This window comes from Bison bison, unplaced genomic scaffold (genome assembly GCF_000754665.1).
Source record: "Bison bison bison isolate TAMUID 2011002044 unplaced genomic scaffold, Bison_UMD1.0 scf7180017864486, whole genome shotgun sequence".
NCBI classification, from domain to species: domain Eukaryota; kingdom Metazoa; phylum Chordata; class Mammalia; order Artiodactyla; family Bovidae; genus Bison; species Bison bison.
The window spans coordinates 6,623,490-6,635,692 of NW_011495046.1; positions in this window are offsets into that span (position 1 = coordinate 6,623,490).

A 12,203-nucleotide genomic window follows, 5' to 3' on the forward strand; every position below is an offset into this window, starting at 1 on the left:
CTTTTTTTGTGGGATCTTTGTCAGGTTTTGGTATTAGGGTGATGGTGGCTTCATAGAATGAGTTTGGAAGTTTGCCTTCCTCTGCAATTTTCTGGAAGAGTTTGAGCAGGATAGGTGTTAGCTCTTCTCTAAATTTTTGGTAGAATTCAGCTGTGAAGCCGTCTGGACCTGGGCTTTTGTTTGCTGGAAAATTTTTGATTACAGTTTCAATTTCCGTGCTTGTGATGGGTCTGTTAAGATTTTCTATTTCTTCCTGGTCCAGTTTTGGAAAGTTGTACTTTTCTAAGAATTTGTCCATTTCTTCCACGTTGTCCATTTTATTGGCGTATAATTGATAGTAGTCTCTTATGATCCTTTGTATTTCTGTGTTGTCTGTTGTGATCTCTCCATTTTCATTTCTAATTTTATTGATTTGATTTTTCTCCCTTTGTTTCTTGATGAGTCTGGCTAATGGTTTGTCAATTTTATTTATCCTTTCAAAGAACCAGCTTTTGGCTTTGTTGATTTTTGCTATGGTCTCTTTTGTTTCTTTTGCATTTATTTCTGCCCTAATTTTTAAGATTTCTTTCCTTCTACTAACCCTGGGGTTCTTCATTTCTTCCTTTTCTAGTTGCTTTAGGTGTAGAGTTAGGTTATTTATTTGACTTTTTTCTTGTTTCTTGAGGTATGCCTGTTTTGCTATGAACTTTCCCCTTAGGACTGCTTTTACAGTGTCCCACAGGTTTTGGGTTGTTGTGTTTTCATTTTCATTCGTTTCTATGCAAATTTTGATTTCTTTTTTTATTTCATCTGTGATTTGTTGGTTATTCAGCAGCGTGTTGTTCAGCCTCCATATCTTGGAGTTTTTAATAGTTTTTCTCCTGTAATTGAGATCTAATATTACTGCATTGTGGTCAGAAAAGATGCTTGGAATGATTTCTATTTTTTTGAATTTACCAAGGCTAGATTTATGGCCCAGGATGTGATCTATCCTGGAAAAGGTTCCATGTGCACTTGAGAAAAAGGTGAAATTCATTGTTTTGGGGTGAAATGTCCTATAGATATCAATTAGGTCTAACTGGTCTTGTATCGTTTAAAGTTTGTGTTTCCTTGTTAATTTTCTGTTTAGTTGATCTATCCATAGGTGTGAATGGGGTATTAAAGTCTCCCACTATTATTGTGTTATTGTTAATTTCTCCTTTCATACTTGTTAGCATTTGTCTTACATATTGCGGTGCTCCTGTGTTGGGTGCATATATATTTACAATTGTTATATCTTCTTCTTGGATTGATCCTTTGATCATTATGTAGTGACCATCTTCGTCTCTTTTCACAGCCTTTGTTTTAAAGTCTATTTTATCTGATATGAGTATTGCTACTCTTGCTTTCTTTTGGTCCCTATTTGCATGGAAAATCTTTTTCCAGCCCTTCACTTTCAGTCTGTATGTGTCCCCTGGTTTGAGGTGGGTCTCTTGTAGACAACATATGTAGGGGTCTTGTTTTTGTATCCATTCAGCCAGTCTTTGTCTTTTGGTTGGGGCATTCAACCCATTTACATTTAAGGTAATTACTGATAAGTATGATCCCGTTGCCATTTACTTTATTGTTTTGGGTTCGAATTTATACACCGTTTTTGTGTTTCCTGTCTAGAGAATATCCTTTAGTATTCGTTGGAGAGCTGGTTTGGTGGTGCTGAATTCTCTCAGGTTTTGCTTGTCTGAAAAGCTTTTGATTTCTCCTTCATATTTGAATGAGATCCTTGCTGGGTACAATAATCTGGGCTGTAGGTTCTTTTCTTTCATCATTTTAAGTATGTCTTGCCATTCCCTCCTGGCTTGAAGAGTTTCTATTGAAAGATCAGCTGTTATCCTTATGGGAATTCCCTTGTGTGTTATTTGTTGTTTTTCCCTTGCTGCTTTTAATATTTGTTCTTTGTGTTTGATCTTTGTTAATTTGATTAATATGTGTCTTGGGGTGTTTTGCCTTGGGTTTATCCTATTTGGGACTCTCTGGGTTTCTTGGACTTGGGTGATTATTTCCTTCCCCATTTTAGGGATGTTTTCAACTATTATCTCCTCAAGTATTTTCTCATGGTCTTTCTTTTTGTCTTCTTCTTCTGGGACCCCTATGATTCGAATGTTGTAGCGTTTAATATTGTCCTGGAGGTCTCTGAGATTGTCCTCATTTCTTTTAATTCGTTTTTGTTTTATCCTCTCTGATTCATTTATTTCTACCATTCTATCTTCTAATTCACTAATCCTATCTTCTGCCTCTGTTATTCTACTATTTGTTGCCTCCAGAGTGTTTTTGATTTCATCTATTGCATTATTCATTATATATTGACCCTTTTTTTTTCTTCTAAAAAAGGTCCTTGTTAAACCTTTCTTGCATCTTCTCAATCCTTGTCTCCAGGCTATTTATCTGTGATTCCATTTTGATTTCAAGATTTTGGATCAATTTCACTATCATTATTCGGAATTCTTTATCAGGTAGATTCCCTATCTCTTCCTCTTTTGTTTGGTTTGGTGGGCATTTATCCTGTTCCTTTATCTGCTGGGTATTCCTCTGTCTCTTCATCTCGTTTAAATTGCTGAGTTTGGGGTATCCTTTCTGTATTCTGGCAGTTTGTGGAGTTCTCTTTATTGTGGCGTTTCCTCGCTGTGTGTGGGTTTGTACAGGTGGCTTGTCAAGGTTTCCTGGTTAGGGAAGCTTGTGTCGGTGTTCTGGTGGGTGGAGCTGTATTTCTTCTCTCTGGAGTGCAATGAAGTGTCCAGTAATGAGTTATGAGATGTCTATGGTTTTGGGGTGACTTTGGGCAGCCTGTATCTTGGAGCTCAGGGCTGTGTTCCTTTGTTGCTGGAGAATTTGCTTGGTATGTCTTGCCCTGGAACTTGTTGGCCCTTGTATGGTGCTTGGTTTCAGTGTAGGTGTGTAGGCGTTTGATGAGCTCCTGTTAATTAATGTTCCTTGGAGTCAGGAGCTCCCTGGAGTCAGGGTTTGGACTTAAGGCTCCTGCTTCCAGTTATCGGTCTTATTTTTACAGTAGTTTCAAAACTTCTCCTTCTATACAGCACCATTGATAAAACATCTACATTAAAGATGAAAAGTTTCTCTCCTTTCGAAGACTTGGGTTGCTTTTCTGGGTGCCTTATGTCCTCTGCCGGCATTCAGAAGTTGTTTTGTGGAATTTACTCGGCGTTTAATGTTCTTTTGATGAATTTGTGGGGGAGAAAGTGTTCTCCCCGTCCTACTCCTCCGCCATCTTAGCTCCTCCTCCTCACCTTACTTCTTGAATCTACTCCTTCCTTATGAATTCATGATTCTTGCTTGAGTACACTATATGTACACTTGATGCATCTTGTTGAAAAAGTCTTTAGTAACATTTACAACCTTCACATTCAGTCTTTGTATACTGAAATGTCTTTTATTTGCCCTCATTCTTAAAAACTCATGCACCTAGGCAGAAGTTCTAAGTTCACAATATTTTCTTGGACTGTAAAGACTTTGCTCTGTTGTCCTCTGTCTTCTTTTATTCCTGATGAAAAGGCTGCAGTAATTATACTGCTGTTCTTTTATTGGTACTCTGGTATCTTTCTGGTTTCGGGGAGGTGGGGTAGATTTTCTCTTTACACATTGCAGTTCCATTACAACATTTCATCTATGTAAAAATATGTTTATTCTATTCTAACTTTTCAACCTATGATTCCTTCACTTCTGGAGATATCTCATCCGTACCATCCTCTCCACAACTTCATACAACTCCAGTTAGCCTATACTGGACCCTCTCATGTTGTCTTTCTTATCTCTTACCTTTTCCATTTTTATCTCATTATTTATCTGTGCTGGTTTCTGAAAGATTTAATCTGTGTTCCATTTCACTGACTCTTCTTATAGTTTTGTTTAATGTATCATTTAACCCATCTGACTTTTCTTTTAAGTTTTAATTGAAATATAGTTGATATGCAATATTTCAGGTTTACACCAAAATAATTCAAATATATGTGCATATATATGTTTTCTTGTTCAGATTCTTTTCTATTAAAGATTATTACAAGGTAGTGAATACAGTTCCTTGTGCTATGCAATAGGGCCTTGTTGGTTACCTATTTTAATTATGTATTTATATATTTGTTTATTTATTTATTTATTTATTTATTCATATGTGCTCAGTCATTTCCGACTCTCTGCAACCCCATGGACTATAGCCCACCAGGCCCGTCTGTCCATCGGATTTCCCAGGCAAGAATACTGGAGAGGGTTGCCATTTCCTTCTCCAGGGGATCTTCCCAACCCAGGGATCGAACCTGGGTCTCCTGTATCTCCTGTATTGGCAGGTGTATTCTTTACCACTAGCACCACCTGGGAATTTATATCTGTTAATCCCAAATTCCTGCTTTATCCCTCCCCCTTTGTAATCATAAGCTTGTTCTCTACGTCTATGAATCCGTTTCTGTTTTGTAGGTAAGTTCATAGATTCCACATATAAGTGATATTGTATAGCATTTAACTTTGATTTGCTTCACTTAGTATAATAATCTCTACACCCATCCATGTTGCTGCAAATGGCATTATTTCATTCTTTTTATGACTGAGTAGTATTCTATTGGGTATCTTCTTAATCCATTCATCTGTCAATGGACACTTAGGTTGCTTTCCTATCTTGGCTGTTGTAAATAGTGCTGCTATGAATATAGGAGTGTATGTGTCCTTTCAAATTAGAGCTTTCTCTGGATATGTGCCCGGGAGTGGGATTATTGGATCATATGGCAACTCTGTTTTCAATTTTTAAGGAAACTTCACACTGTTCTCCATAGTGGCTACACCAGTTTACATCCCCATATAAGTACTTTATGTTAGGTTATTTTTCATATCTACTTATTCAATTTCACAACCTCTTTTATTCTTATATGACACTCACTAATTTCTCTTTTATCCCTTTGTTTTTAAATATACTTATTTAAGTTTCACTCATATCCTCCTACTATGGCTTCTCCCTTGGACATGCATTCGCCAATTTGGAGCCAGTAGACAGGGGTTACAGACCAATTTTCATGAAACAAACTCTATCAAATACTGTCAGCCTTCTGTTCGACCCCACTTCACATCACAGGTTCTCCATGAGTGTGCTTCCTCTGAGTCTTGGAGACTTTGCTGGGTAGCAGTTTATTGATGGCTTTTGCCCAAGCCCTATTGTGGGTCTGGTGCTGAATCTCTGGGGGAGGGTATCTCTGAATTCCATCACTAGGTGTTCCAGAGGCCTGACAACCTGCTCAGAGATGATTCTGTTTACAGCCATAACTTACCAAGGGTAGTCAGAGAGAAGGGCAGTCTGCCAGTGGGCAGACAGTCCCTACTTAGGGTCGAGCATCAATCTCCCAGGACCTGATTTCCCCTGGGGGCTCAGGTTCTGCTCTCAGCTTAGTATGAACCCTGCATATTTCATTTTCCAACCCCACACAGTATTAAAAGTCCTGAATCTAGGGCTGTTACCCAGGGCTCAGCTCACCACCAGGGTTTCCACCTTTGAGCCTTTGAACATATTTAAACATATTTCACCCAGAAATTCTTTGTGTTTGGAATAGAAGATTTGCTCTGTTCAACCCATCAACTTGACAGAAAGTCAAAAGCACTTTTTCAAAGGACTATTCTATTTTGTTTTAAATCTCAAAGCATCTCTGCTTTTCCCAACTTGACACTAAGTAAAGTCACGTCCATGAGTGCAGTTAAGCAAAGCTGTGCCAGGCGTCTCTGTTTCCACCAGTTCACACGGGAGTTAAGGAGCCTCCCGGAAAGAGGTCAAACCTAATTTGAGAGCTATGATTGTGGCCATAAAAGAAAGCTGAAGTAAACAGTGACAGGAGCATCAGGAACTAAACTAGTGTGGACTTCAGGGACACTGATTGGCCCGGCAACTCTGTTGCAAGTAGTACTGGGAAGAAAAATGATGTGCAAATGTAAAGAGTTATAAATCCCTTGGGCCAAGTCCACCATGCAACAAAGCCCCCCAAAAGGAGGCCTTCCAAGGAGGAGATGCCATTTTTCTATGAGTAAAAATGAGGTGTGGGGCTTCCCAGGTGGCTCATCGGTAAAGAACCCACGTGCCAATGAAGGAGATAACTGTTTGCTCCCTGTGTCGGAATGATCCCCCTGGAAAAGGGAATGGCAACACATTCTAGTATTCTTATGGGCTTCCCAGGTAGCACAACTGGTAAAGAACCTGCCTGCCAATGCAGGAGACAAAAAAAATGCAGGTTTGATCCCTGTGTCAGGAAGATCCCCTGGAGAAGGAAATGGCAACCCACTCCAGTGTTCTTGCCTGGAGAATCCCATGGACAGAGGAGCCTGGTGGGCTACAGTGCATGGGGTCACAAAGAGTCAGATAAAACTTAGCAACTAAACAACAATCACACACAAAAAAAGGTAAGCCAATGCAGAGAAAGAGGGCAGAGGATAAGGCAGGCATTGCACTGGCTGCCCGGGTGTCACAGAAGCAGAGCCCACGAAGCAGTAGATATGCTGCCTGGCACCTGCTGAGCCTCCTAGGGAGAGAGTAACCAAGTTCAGAGAGGAAGGAGCCGTGGTAGGAGAGGGAGGAGCAGAGAGAAGAGGCTGTCCCCACACTGCCCAAGGAGACTTACAACAGGCGGCTGCCCCACTGCTGTGGAAGTAGGAACTTCTCAACAGGACAAACTGCATCTCAGACAACAAGGGGGCTCCACTGTACCAGAGACCAGAGGGGGCCTCTTCTCACTTGTATGATGGGTTGATGTTATTGTTCACTCAGTCGTGTCCAACTCTTTGAGACCCCATGGACTGCAGCACAGCAAGCTTCCCTGTCCTCCACCATCTCCCGGAGTTTGCTCAAACTCATTTCCATTGAGTCGGTGATTCCATCTAACCATTTCATCCTCTATTGGCTCCTTCTTCTCCTGCCTTCAATCTTTCCCAGCATCAGGGTCTTTTCCAATGAGTTGACCCTTCGCATCAAGTAGCCAAAGTATTGGAGCTTCAACTTCGGCACCAATCCTTCCATTGAATATTCAGGGTTGATGGGGGAGCTCAGCAAATGAAAGAAACAGTTGCAGACAGAAGCAAACACAATGAGAATACTCACAGATGGCCTGAAAATGAGATACTTTCACGTCATTCTGTTTCTTTATCTCAGCAGCCATGGAGATATGCTTTGTTTTTATAAACAAGGAGATGGAAACAAAGTGACATCATTAGAGGAAGGTTGCAGATTCAGGAGGAGTCAGGATCTGGATTCATGGCTACTGCAAAACTTGTGCTCCTCTTCATCATTTCCCCCACAGCAGTGACTATGTTACATTCATATGAACATTTGCCATGTATTATGATGGAGTTTAGCTTCTGAAAAATCAGCAAGTTAGGAGTGGATATTAACATCTTGCAAGCACTCCAACTTGCATTTTCAGGATGTGGGTGGAAAATAGTCACCAAGATCACCATCTTGCACAGCCAGGGGTCCTCCGGCGATACACTCCGTCGCAGACCCTGGTATCCTGCACGGCAATGAGTTGCTTTACCCTGTACTTCACATTCTTTCTCCAAGGCCCACCTCCCATGACATCTTTGGTGAAGAGGACCATGTCCTAATTCCTGTACTTCCCTGGCGCCTCCCAGAGTATGAACTTGAAAATATCTTATAAATGAATAAATGATCGGGGCAATGATTGTGACATGCAGTGATTAATAAGGGGAGGGAGTTTAGAAAGTGTCTAATTTCTCCCCTAGTTATAACTTCAGTGCTGAACATTACTGAATTCTTCTGCTTATCACATGATTTTTCAAATGCTTTTGTATTTAATACATTTTGTGACTATGCATCTGATGACAAAGATAATAACTCTTCTCTCATTTCACCCTTGAAGGGTCAATTCCAATGTGCTGGGGTCTCTTTAAGTCAGCTGGTCAGTCTAGTCCTTTTCCTGTTGATCAAATCCTGATGTAAAATATTTGAGAATTTAAATGACCCACAGAGACTTGCAGGAATAACAAGACAGAGTGAGGACTAGATTGCTGAACTCCTGGTGTGGGGTTCATTTCATGCCGACAGGCCGTCTCCCAGTTCCCAACCACATGGGACTCCATGCCTCCCCACTGAAAACGCATCTCTCCCTTTAACAGAGTGCAAGCATTGATGAGACTCAATTAAATTTCCCAGGCACCCATGCAACAGGAAAACCAAGTTCAGTCAGAGGGGATTTAACCTGCATTTCAGTTGCTAAAATAAGGTCAGTGCGTTTGCATCCATGAGCACCAGCATGCACACAGTAAGACAATATTTAACTGCAGAAGGTCTGTAATATGGAAACATTCCAGTAGCTGAGGCCACCTTTTTAAGCAACAAAAGATTGCTTTTCCTGCACTTTCCTGGAAATAGTGACAGCAGGACCAAGCCCAGGGATCATCAATCTGCCTGACAGACCCCCCCAGAGAGCTCTGAATCCTTGTGACAGTTTTCTTGGCATCCTTCCTGCAGTAGAAACCATGCTGGGAGCCGTTCAGCACTCCAGGCATCACGGGAGCCAGACAGCTGTCACCACCTCCATCCCAGTCCCAGGGTGACCCCAGTTATCACCCCATCCCATCCTCACCTGCAGGCTCAGACTCCCTGCTCAAGAGGACAGGATACCTGGCTGCAGGATGAGCCAGTCTCTGGATCTCAGCCTTCAACCCCGCCTGGGGCAATGCCATACCCGGTGAGACCAGGTCTGAGCCGTGGCTGGGACACACTGTCCCTGTGGACACAGGTGCAAGTCAGCTAGTGACCAAAAGCAACCGCTGGAGATGGTGCCACCGTGGAGAGCTTTCTGATGGTTCATCTATTTTTTTGGTCATTTGGCAACTCTTCCCTCTACACAGTTTCATTATAAGTCCACTTTTCACATGGTATTTTAGATAAAATCTTAAGTTTTCACGAAACTCTTATAATAGCATAATGCATTTCCATTCACTCATTTTCTCTATATACATGGTTGCAACTCATTTAGTGTGTTATTAAGTTTGGACAAGATGGTTGGATAGCATTATCGACTCAGTGGACATAAGTTTGAGCAAACTCCAGGAGACAGTGCAGGACAGGGAGGCCTGGCATGCTGCAGTCCATGGGGGTCACAAAGAGTCAGACATGACTAAGAGACTGAACAACAACAACAAAGTCTGAACAACCAGAAATATCTGCTCTGCCCTTTTGGATTAATATTTCATACCGTGAAAGCTGAGCGCTGAAAAATTGATGCTTTTGAACTGTGTGCTAGAGAAGACTCTTGAGAGTCCCTTGAACTGCAAGGAGATCAAACCAGTCAATCCTAAAGGAAATGAGTCCTGAATATTCATTAGAAGGACTGATGCTGAAGCCGAAGTTCCAATACTTTGGTCACCTGATGTGAAGAACTGACTCATTTGAAAAGACCCTGATGCTGGGAAAGATTGAGGCAGGAGAAGGGGACAATGGAGGATGAGATGGTTGGATGGCATCACCAACACTGTGAACATGAGTTTGAGCAGGCTGTAGGAGTTGGTGGTGGAGAGGGAAGCCTGGCATGCTGCAGTCCATGGGGTGGAAAAGAGTTGGACACGACTAAGTGACTGAACTGAACTGAACTGAACATGACAACCAGAGACCATATCACTCTGTGGGGTCGAGGTCTACAGAAGGAATATTTCCATCAGTGGAAAGTTTTCTAATCAGAATGACACACCAGTGTTCCACTCCGCTGCCCAAGCCTCCCCAAATTGATGATGTTTCATTTAAGGACTGGAACATGATTTTAATAGAAGCCACCTTGACTCCCAGCGGGTGCAGCTGAGTGGTGCTCACTCTCTGACTGGAGACCAGGGCATGGGGGCGGCCAGCAGGTGGGAAGAGAGGGGCCTGGTGGGCTCTGCAGGAGGAAAAGTCACAAGTCTGTGTCTCCAGAGAGGAGCAAAGAACAAGTCTCTAGCTTTGTGAGAAGCAGCGACAAGGGTCAAAAGGCCAGGGAAGCACTTTGTGAATTTCCAAACCAAGGTCAGGGTCAATGTGAACAGTGACCCAGATGGGGCATCACCAGGAATAACAATGTATAGACCTGTCCTCTGACTCACTGACATTCGGACGAGTTCGCCGTGTGTGGAGAGAGTGCTGAGGAAGCCCCATGGGGCTTCTGTCCACCAAGAGTACCCACCCCTAGCTTCCATAGACAAGCGGAGCCAGGGCACTGCTGGACAAGGACAGAATACCCACAGAGGGGACATTGATGCAACACAGCATCTCAACTGGCACAGAACTTGAGCTTAACAAAGCAAGCAGACACACTCTGAGCACCTGTGAGACAGAAGGCTCACAAAGAAGTGGGGGATCAGGAATGAGGATGAGGAAAATGTGTGTTCGAATATGCAGGCAATTCATCTGAGATCTTATTTTTGTAAAATAGACATTAATCTTTAAATGTACCTATAGTCAGGGCTTCCCTGATAGCTCAGATGGGAAAGAATCTGCCTGCAATGCAGGAGACCGCAGTTCTATCCATAGGTCAGGAAGATCCTCTGGAGAAGAGAATGGCAACCTGCTCCAGTATTCTCGCCTGGAAACTCACATGGACAGAGGAGATTGGAGGGCTACAGTCTATGGGGTCGCAAAGAGTCAGACATGACTGAGTGACTAACACACACATAGTTGGGTAGGTATTAGTAAATGAGCAACAGCTTCTCGAGGACAAAGAGAAGGATACAAACCAGGCAGCCAACATGGCTTCAAGGAGACAAAGGGGCAGGTGGGGAGGAGAGTGGTTGCAACCAGAGAAGCCACTGCTGTGAGAAGCCCGCACACCACAGACAGAGAGCAGCCCCCGGGCCCCAACTAGAGACAGCCCATGCTGCAGTGAAGACTTCAGTGTAGCCATAAATAGATAAAGTTATTTTTAAAAATTCATATGTTGCCATTGTGTCCACAGGACCTCAGCATGGACAGAGAGCCTTTAAAGAGGTGATCGAGTTAAAGTGAAGCATTAGGGTGGACCCTAATCCAACCTGATACGTGTCCTAGAAGAAGAGAGAATTTAGATGCACTTCTGAGAGATACCTAGACTGTGTGTACAGAGGAAAGGCCACGTGAGGACACAGAAGGTGACCATCCACAGCCAAGGACAGAGGCCTCAAGAGAAGCCAAACCTGCCAATGCTTGATCCTGGACATCCAGCCTCTGTGAGGACTGAGAGAAATGAGCATCTGGGTTAAGCTGCAGCCTTTAATACTCTCAATAAAACTCTTTCCAGGCTCCTATTTTAAGGAAACGAACTTTAAGGTCTTCTCCAAAATGCTTCTCAAAACTACCATGCTAGCATTATGCTTATAAAATTCTTCTTTGTTCAGTTCAGTTCAGTTCAGTCGCTCATGCGACCCCATGAATCGCAGCATGCCAGGCCTCCCTGTCCATCACCAACTCCCGGAGTTCACCCAGACTCATGTCCATCGAGTCAGTGATGCCATCCAGCCATCTCATCCTCTGTCTTCCCTTCTCCTCCTGCCCCCAATCCCTCCCCAGCATCAGAGTCTTTTCCAATGAGTCAACTCTTCTCATGAGGTGGCCAAAGGACTGGAGTTTCAGCTTTAGCATCATTCCTTCCAAAGAAATCCCAGGGCTGATCTCCTTCAGAATGGACTGGTTGAATCTCATTGCAGTCCAAGGGACTCTCAAGAGTCTTCTCCAACACCACAGTTCAAAGGCATCAATTCTTCGGTGCTCAGCCTTCTTCACAGTCCAACTCTCACATCCATACATGACCACAGGAAAAACCATAGCCTTGACTAGACTAACCTTTGTGGGCAAAGTAATGTCTCTGCTTTTGAATATGCTATCTAGGTTGGTCATAACTTTCCTTCCAAGGACTAAGCGTCTTTTAATTTCATGGCTGCAGTCACCATCTGCAGTGATTTTGGAGCCCAAAAACATAAAGTCTGAAACTGATTCCACTGTTTCCCCATCTATTTCTCATGAAGTGGTGGGACCAGATGCCATGATCTTCGTTTTCTGAATGTTGAGCTTTAAGCCAACTTTTTCACTCTCCACTTTCACTTGCATCAAGAGGCTTTTTAGTTCCTCTTCACTTTCTGCCATAAGGGTGGTGTCATCTGCATATCTGAGGTTATTGATATTTCTCCCAGCAATCTTGATTTCAGCTTGTGTTTCTTCCAGTCCAGCGTTTCTCATGATGCACTCT